The sequence below is a fragment of the Numenius arquata genome, chromosome 2, assembly GCF_964106895.1.
Source record: "Numenius arquata chromosome 2, bNumArq3.hap1.1, whole genome shotgun sequence".
In the NCBI taxonomy this organism is placed as follows: domain Eukaryota; kingdom Metazoa; phylum Chordata; class Aves; order Charadriiformes; family Scolopacidae; genus Numenius; species Numenius arquata.
Window position 1 is genome coordinate 44,657,747 of NC_133577.1, and position 8,471 is coordinate 44,666,217.

Consider the following 8,471-nt stretch of genomic DNA (forward strand, 5'->3'; position numbering starts at 1 on the left):
TTAAAAAAGCTTACTCAAATTTGACTACAAGTTAAAGAGAAAAAAACCTCCAGCCATTCTGCTTACTTTAATAACCTTATCAAAATAAAGGTTTGTCACAACTCAATTAAAGACAGCCTAAGCACAAGCAGTTACCCTTGCCATGATGTCTCACTCTGAAGAGGCTGGAAGAGCACTTTTATTAGAAACTTACCAGCTTGTCGCAGGGAGGCTCCACCTTGGATGTCTCAATTTGATCAGAAGGGCGTTCCTTGCTCATTAAACAGCACAAAGTTACTTTTAACAGGCAGCACCTGACCAGGGTAAAGAAAAGCAGATTGAAGTTTTCATACCTTTATCTCTGAATCAATGTTGAAGCACCTCAAGTGATTCCACTGGCACAACCCTAATTTACAGCCACCTGACAGCCAGACTGGTTAGCTGGCACACACACAGTATGCTAAAAATAGAGATTGCCAAGGTCCGCATTTAATGTATGGGTAAAAAGTAACCTTAAGGGTGAGCTCCCTCCCCCTGTGAGGAGCGGGCTGGGAGCAGAGCAGTGGGTCTGCTGGGCCCTGCCCTAGCGTTCTGCTGGTTGTTATGGGGATACCGGCTGCAGGGTGGGAGGTCTCCGCACCTGCCTTCTGAAAACTGGGTAGGGAAAGGAATTACCTTGGAAAGAGCTTAGCCTCTGTTTGTATGCTCTGTTAAAGGCATTGAGACAAGAAGGGAGGGGTTTTAAAATGAACTAGGGGACGGTTACACTGTGAGGACTTACGGAAAGCTCATCATGGCGGACAGTAACAGCACAACCATCTTCAACATGCAAGAGTTGAACTGAGTTTACTAACTCCATGCTCAGTGATATTAAAAATCTGAGTTTGTTTTTAAGATGTGAAGCAATAAGGCTGCCAATATCCAGGAAATCGTTCCAAGAACAGTTTGCTTCATTAGCCATGGATCTGAGGCCCCCTCTGAGAACATATCATCACCTCGGAGGTAAGGAGAGGCAGACTGAGTGGAGGCCTAGGAATGCTCACCAGCTGGACCACCAAAACATGCAGCAGGTGGTCAGTAAGTAGCTTGCTGGAGGTGCAGCTGCTTGGCTCTGCCGAATGTGAAGAGCTGGTCCCAGCAAGGCATGCTGGAAAAACGCTCCCACAGGAGGGCAGTGCTGTGTGAGGGAGAGCTTGTAAGCACTGACCAGGCCTAGGCAATTAGGAGAGGTCGTTGGAGCAGCTGAGGGGCTGTGTAGTAACCCAGGAGGGCACTGACTAGCAGGCACGTTGTCTGAGATACGGGTACTCTTCTTGCTTCAGGTGGGGAGAAAATAAAGGCCCTCCAGAGGAGGGCCACAAGGATGATCAGAGGGCTGGAGCACCTCTCCTATGAGGACAGGCTGAGAGAGCTGGGGTTTTTCAGCCTGAAGAAGAGAAGGCCCTGGGGAGACCTTATTGCAGCCTTCCGGTACCGGAAGGGGGCCTGCAGGAGAGATGGGGATGGACTCCTTTTAAGGGAGTGGAGTGACAGGACAAGGGGTAATGGTTTTAAACTGAAAGAGGTACGATTTAGATTAGATATTAAGAGGAAAGTCTTTACTGTGAGGGTGGTGAGACACTGGAACAGGTTGCCCAGAGAAGTTGTGGATGCCCTATCCCTGGAAGTGGAAGTTCTTCTGGAAATCATGGAAGTGGCTGTGAACTGAAAAGAATTGCTGCTCCCGAGGCTACTCTTAGGTGAAAGCAAGCACTGTCCCAGTTGCTGCTTTAGTAAACCCTCTGACCAGTGTAGGGTCTGGAATTAGAGCTGGACTGGTGAAACATTGGTCAGTAACGGTGGTCAATAGGGTTGAGCACAACTTTTGTACAACTCAGGAAAAAAAGAGATCTGATCGCTTCTTCATGAGTGCGTTTACACATGCTTGCACCTGCCCCTCTCAGCTCAATTCTCACACAAAAGCACGAGAGGAAAAACCAAACCAAAAATATTCTAGCTACTGTCCCTTCAGATTTTGAAATGTGGTTTTATGAGTGTCCTTCATAACTGTAAATACATGGAGAGCAATCAGATGTGGGAGTGCTGGAGACCACATGAAATCTTTGGTAGTTACACAGGATCAAGGAAGTCTGAGATAAACTTCCAGGAGACAAGACTAGCTAGCATTATTTTTGGGTGTGGCTGTTCAGTGTCAGTTGAAAAGACATAGAAGAACATATTCCATCCCTATGGCCAGCTCTTAATAGTGAATATTTTGCTGGGCCCAGCAGGGATGATATGCTGTTAAAATGTTTTAACATTCAGCTTAATCTTTTCTATACAAATACATATAAAAAACATTTTTCTTATATCATTTAAAATTCATTTCTTTCTCTTAAAGAACAGGTTGGGAGGTATATTGCTATAGGCACACCTTGGGGTAGGCAGAGGCATTATTAGCCAGGTACTCTGAAATTCTGTTGATGGGGGAGGGGAGGGGGAGAAACCCCAATTAGTTGACAGCATTCAGATGTCATTGTAAGATGTTCCTCTCTAAGTAGGTCTTTGAAAACTTGTCTGTTATTCCTTAGTACTCGGGCCAGGCCTTGCAGAGCAGGTGAAACCCTGAAGAATTCACTTTCCACTTAGGAAGATTTGTCAGACTTCGAAGTCAAATCTTTTACGTTGCCAAGCATAATGAGTCAGGTCATGCAGAAATCTGTAATGGATGACCTAGATGTAACATAAGTTTTAGAGAATTTTGTGTACAACTGGCTTTGGGTTTGTTCTGTGTTTATTCTGTGTTAAGAAGCTTCATTCTCCTGCAGTTTTACAGCTGATATGAATAAAATTTTAAACTGATTCATTCTCCCATCCTTACTCATAATGTTCACAAACAAATTTTCCTTGTTTCAGATTTCACCTCATATTTCAGCCTACAAACAAGGTACCAGACTTTCAGGACGCATGATATATGCCAGAAAAGGGAATGAGACTCCATATGTATCTGCATAAATGTTGTAAGGATCACAAAATATTCACTAAAAATATAAAATGGGAAGGATAAATTAGTGCTACCTTTGACTTCCTTGAATGTCTTACTACATTTGAAATGCTGACTGTTGTAAAATTTTTTTACTCTTATTCAGAATATTTATTAAAATCTTTCTGTGTGTGCTATGGAATAAAACCCACCCCTATCCTTAGCAACATTTAAACAGGTTCACACCTCAGTGAGGAATAGAGTGAAACATCGAATATTTCCATCTTTGCAGCTGCTACTAGCTGACATGGCAGTAAGGCAGGTTGCTATGAGGACAGTGGTACATCTGCTTCCCTGTTTATGGCAATGAACAAGACTCTATTCATAATTCCAGATTCCTTGTGCTGCTCACGTAGTGCAAAGGGATGCTAAGAATTCCACAAGTACCTCATAAAGAATTAACATTTTGGAGGAAACAAAAAAAATCAACACTCACCTAAGCACACCAGACTTGAGTTCCCTTCATGTGGCTCCTTCTCTTATCCATATTAGGTGATGAAGGATAAATTTTGGGATTAGTTATGCACTGCTACAACCACCCACTAATGGCCTATTCCAAAATTACAATGTAGCACAACTTGGTAATTACTGTTATCCAGAGGAGGGAGTGAAATGCCTTTAAAATGGCTCCTGAGATTATATTGAAGGGAGCCCTTGTGCAGGAAAGAATTTAACCCCAAAGCTTTGAAAAGGAAAAAGACAAAACCTTTGATCTTGATCATTCGCTATGGCCTGAGCTCACAGCTTAGGGCAGAAACATTGGCCTCTGATATCTTCAGAGCCTGGGATGGCTGCATGCCAAGTGAGACCTCTGCAGTCCAAGCATAAAGATGGCTCTAAATAACATCGGCTACCAGCAGCCCAGAGGGCAGGAGTGCAAGAGCTAAGAATGAAGTTGGGCAAGCAGCGCCATTGCCATGCATCCTATTTTGGCAGCAAAGAGAGGTGACGATTTTGAGAACACCATCACTAAGTTGTCTCTCAAAATAATATAATCCTCTTGTTTCCTGCTGCACCAGTTTTAAGGTCACTTTAGTCTTCTGGGGCAGTACAAAGCTGCTGTGGCTCCATAGGGGAAAATCCTGGCTGTTCCTCTTAGAGCAAAGCTTGACTGACTGAGATGTTGTAGAAAGGAACATGAATCTCAGTAACCCTCTGGAAGTGCAGTATACACAAATAATCTTTGCGTCTGCAATTCTCTCCTGGCCTGGATGCTAAGGCAATTTTTAATGAGGATTTGGCTCTGAGTGCGTGTTTCCATGAAATGCTTACAATCTTCTTTTCCAGCCCCTACAATAATACCTATGTGCACACAAATAATAAAGTCCCGTGTACAAATATGCAGAGCCACATGCCAGTTCTTCAGCTTTCCAGCCCTTCGAAGGGCTCCAGCAGAGCAGCATTAGAGAGGGGGCAGGAGGGAAGCTAAGATGCTGACACCCTGAGCAAGGAGCACAGGAGAGCATATTGCAAGGCTTTGTCAGGTCAGATCTTTACTTTGACACCGAAGAGAGAGCTATAGACTGACAGAAAGTGTTTATTACCTGGACAGCAAGAAGGCAACAGTGAAAGGATCAAGGTCTGTTAAAGCAGGATACAGCTGTCCCCAGAGAACTTGATCCCGGCCAACAGGCTTTGGCAAGGAACAGTTCACATGCAGTAGCTGTGTTTTGCTGTGGACAATTGCCTAAATCCCAGCTTAAAGTTGTTAAGTGCTCCACTTTCCCTCCCGTGATGGTATCTCAGTCAGATAAGTCTAGGAGAGAGGGTTGCAAAAATAATTAAAAACTAGGTTTTATCTGTTTTTTAAAACATCTATTTTCATTATGAAAAGAAATATATAGGGGAATGGATGGACATCACCTCTTTGCTTCCTTAAGGTTTGAACAACATTTTGAGAGATGGTGGGAGGAGAAAAAGGCATGCTGGAACGAGAAAGAGAGGAGAACTACAAAATGTAGATATTTCAATCTAAAATTAAGATATCTAATGATAATAAGAGGAGTATCAAGAGATCGTGCAACATTTCAATAAGTAAATGCCATTCTCAAAAATTGGCATTATCCTTAAGAAGAAATGAGTAATAACAAATAATTAAGATAATGCTACAAGGTTTTTCTCTATTTACAAGAAAAAGAAAATGCTAGAATGTTTCTATGCAGGAAAATACAACCTTGAAAAATGAGTGTTTGTCTCTTGGGGAGATGCAAAACATGAATAAATAGGATGAGGAAGCGGAAGTGTCCACATCTATGGAACGGACCATTAGAGGGATAAAGATATCTGGAAGGGTCCAAAGGGCAACTGAATCTGTGCAGCTCAGTCACTTATTGGTGCAAAGTCTCTGTGACCAAAAAGCCCTTTGACACTAAAAATTCTACTGGGCAGTGACAGTGACATCAAGTGGATACATTAGTGAATTAAACAACTGAGTTACTCCGGTACAGGAGATATTGTGTTTTAATAATGATTCATCTGAAAATTGCTTATACGATAAGACAGATTGAAAAGTGACCTGCCCTTTGACAGACTGTTTGTGTACATGCATGTGTATAGCATCCCCTCCCTGCCTCTTCATGTGGAAGCAACTCCCACTTTATTTATTTGAACAGGGGAATGGGGAAATTTTCCAAAGAGGCTGAGAAAAGAGTAAAAAAATTAGAAGCTTCATCCTTCCAGATACAAATAGCAACAGTTCATGAATGCAGAATTAGTTTGGGAAAACTCAGATGCATAAAATAGGGCTGCCTGAGGCTGTTTTAACTTCTTCACAACAATGCTGTAGTAGCTATTTAGTTATCCAGTAATGCTAAGCAACTGCTGATGACTTCATTATCCACAAAGTATGCATGCATGCACCTCAAATGAGTCCACTGCAAATGTACTCGCATCATTAAATTTAGAGTAAGGCACCAAAGCATTTTTAAAACACATTGGAACTCTTTAGTGAAAAGACTTTTTCTTCCTTATGTGGGTAAAAATATTCAAATGCAAAACCTTTGGCATACCTTCAGTCTAAGAAAAAAACACGCCATTTTCATCATGAAAGTGGTGGCAGGGTCTCTTTTATCTTCATCTGCCAACACCCCTGATTCCACTGTGTACTCCCATGTGACCAGTACTCCCATTTCAGTGTAAGTGCCTGCCACTCACTGGGACTTTTCTTTATTAGGACATTTTATTTAAGGGTTTATACTGCTTACTCAGCACTGCTGGAGTAGTGCCTTGCAAATGAAATCAGCAATGATGGTCAAGTGTGTAGTGGACTTTATGGAATACCCACGCTCTCTTTTGGGAGTTAAAAACAGGCTTGCATTTTGTCTTGATTTTTCATCAGTGTTAGCCCTCTCAATACAAGGAAAAAACTAGCTGTTTTAAGCCTAGATTAGCTGGTGACACAATGTTTGATGACATGGACCAATAAAAGGTAGTCCAGATGTCAGTAAAATTTCTTTTGGACCGTCTCCATCACCTGCAGCTTACCACCACGCAGACTGTGTGTCAGAATTACTTTGAGATAAGTGGATGGAAGTCTACAGAAATGCAAAATCTTGCATTAGAGCAAGGTTTCCTCGTATTTCCCCCATGGGAGGTGTGGCATCAAGGAGTTGCACTGCTGGGCACCAGCATTCTCCAGGTATTAAAGAAACATCTCCAGGGACTCTTGCCTTGCTCGGGTTTTACATGAGAACCAGGGTGATCTCCATCTAATACTTACTAGAGCTATCACTGGGTTTATGACTTTCCCCTTACGATGAATCTTTTCTCCCCAGCCTTCTCTGATGTACAAAACAAACTCCTCTTGGAGACTCACCGGAGAAGAGGTTTTCTCCACATGTTCAGGTTGCCCTGTGCAGCTAGGGTGGTTCCCAACTTTGCTCCCTTTTTTGGATGAGAGCACACAAAAAAAGAGATGAGAGGATCAAAGAAGGCAGGCTCTTATCTCTTGTTTTGTTCAGGGCCATGATGGCTCTTTCCCTCAGCTTTCATCCTTAGAAACAGCATTCCCTTAGACCGTACATCTGCTGTAAAAGAAAAAATGTCTGTCTTTGTCCATCTCTATGTGAGCACCTCAGTGTACATCCCCTGTCTCCTCAGAGGCCTGGGTTGCTCATCACAGAGGTGCCTAGCCTTTGCTGAAGCACAGTGACTAAGATGAAAATCAATAGTAGAGCTAAACATCGTAACACCCTCTCTGTGCTTCAGCTTCTAAGATCAGTCATCTTCTGCTCTCCAATAAATGCCGAGAGGAAGTTAGAAATATGTTTTAAAAACCCACCTTCATAATTTATTGCAAATGTAACTTTGCTGTAGATGTGTAAGTGGAAGTGTGAGTTAACTTCCTTCATCACTTCAGAAAAAAACTTTATAGAAGCTTACAGTAGCTCTTACCTTACTGGTGACCAGTACCTTTAAAGGAATTATTTTTGAAAGGGTATGGAGGAAAAATAGGATGCAAATACTGCTGTAAGTAAATGAGAGATTAATTGCTTTCTGAAGACTTAAAGTTTCTGAAAAATAAAAAGAAAAAAGACCCCTCTCTATTTTCTATTGTAGAAATGTGAAACATTTACTTGAATGCTTTAAAGACCACTGCTAACTTTTCCCTATTAAAATCTAGATGAACAAGCTTTCTTCCCTGCAGAACCATTGTAATGTACTCAGGCAAGGAAAACATTGAAAAGCCAAGACATTTGTATAGCTTCAGTATAACTGAAGAATAATTAGTATGTAGGTAAATACTAATTCTAAAGAGTGTGCTAATGTAATGTAAACTTGCATGAGATCTGGATTTTGTAGTACAGATTTCATGTCAATGTCAAAGGAAGAATAATGCCTAACGATTAGAATTTGTGATGCTCTCACTAGGAGGAAAGGATTTCATTGCATGTCTACAGGGATTGTCTTATGAGGCCATTTGGATGCAAGATTATGATGGCAAAACTATTCCACTGTATGTCTAGCCCCTATGACTATTGCATTACAATGCTGTTAGGGTGCTGGGGCATAAAGATTTTACTACAATCATTCTGAAGCTAATATGTCCAAATAGGATGATCTCAGTGTACCTTTTTTTCCCCAATAATTTTTTTAAAAACAGATACAAAGAAATGAAAATCCAAAAACAGTATTGAAGGTTGTTAAGGTTTGGGAAGAGTAAGGCACTTTAGTAAGGCACATGAGCTCAGACTTTTCCATATTATGACAGCACTAGTTGGTTCATGAGACCATGGGATGCGATGCAAACAGTTGGAATCCTAATTTGCAAGATATTCTAAATCTGTTTGTAGCTGTATTTACTACTCCTAAAGCTCCTGGAGGGAATATCATACGTAGTCTCAAAATCTTTCTCAGATGTCAAATGTTTAATCATTTCTATTAGCTGCTTTAATGCTCTGTTCATATAGGGTTAAAGTTGACTGATGAGGTCACATGCCCTTTGAGAATATCCAATATATCTGTATTTATG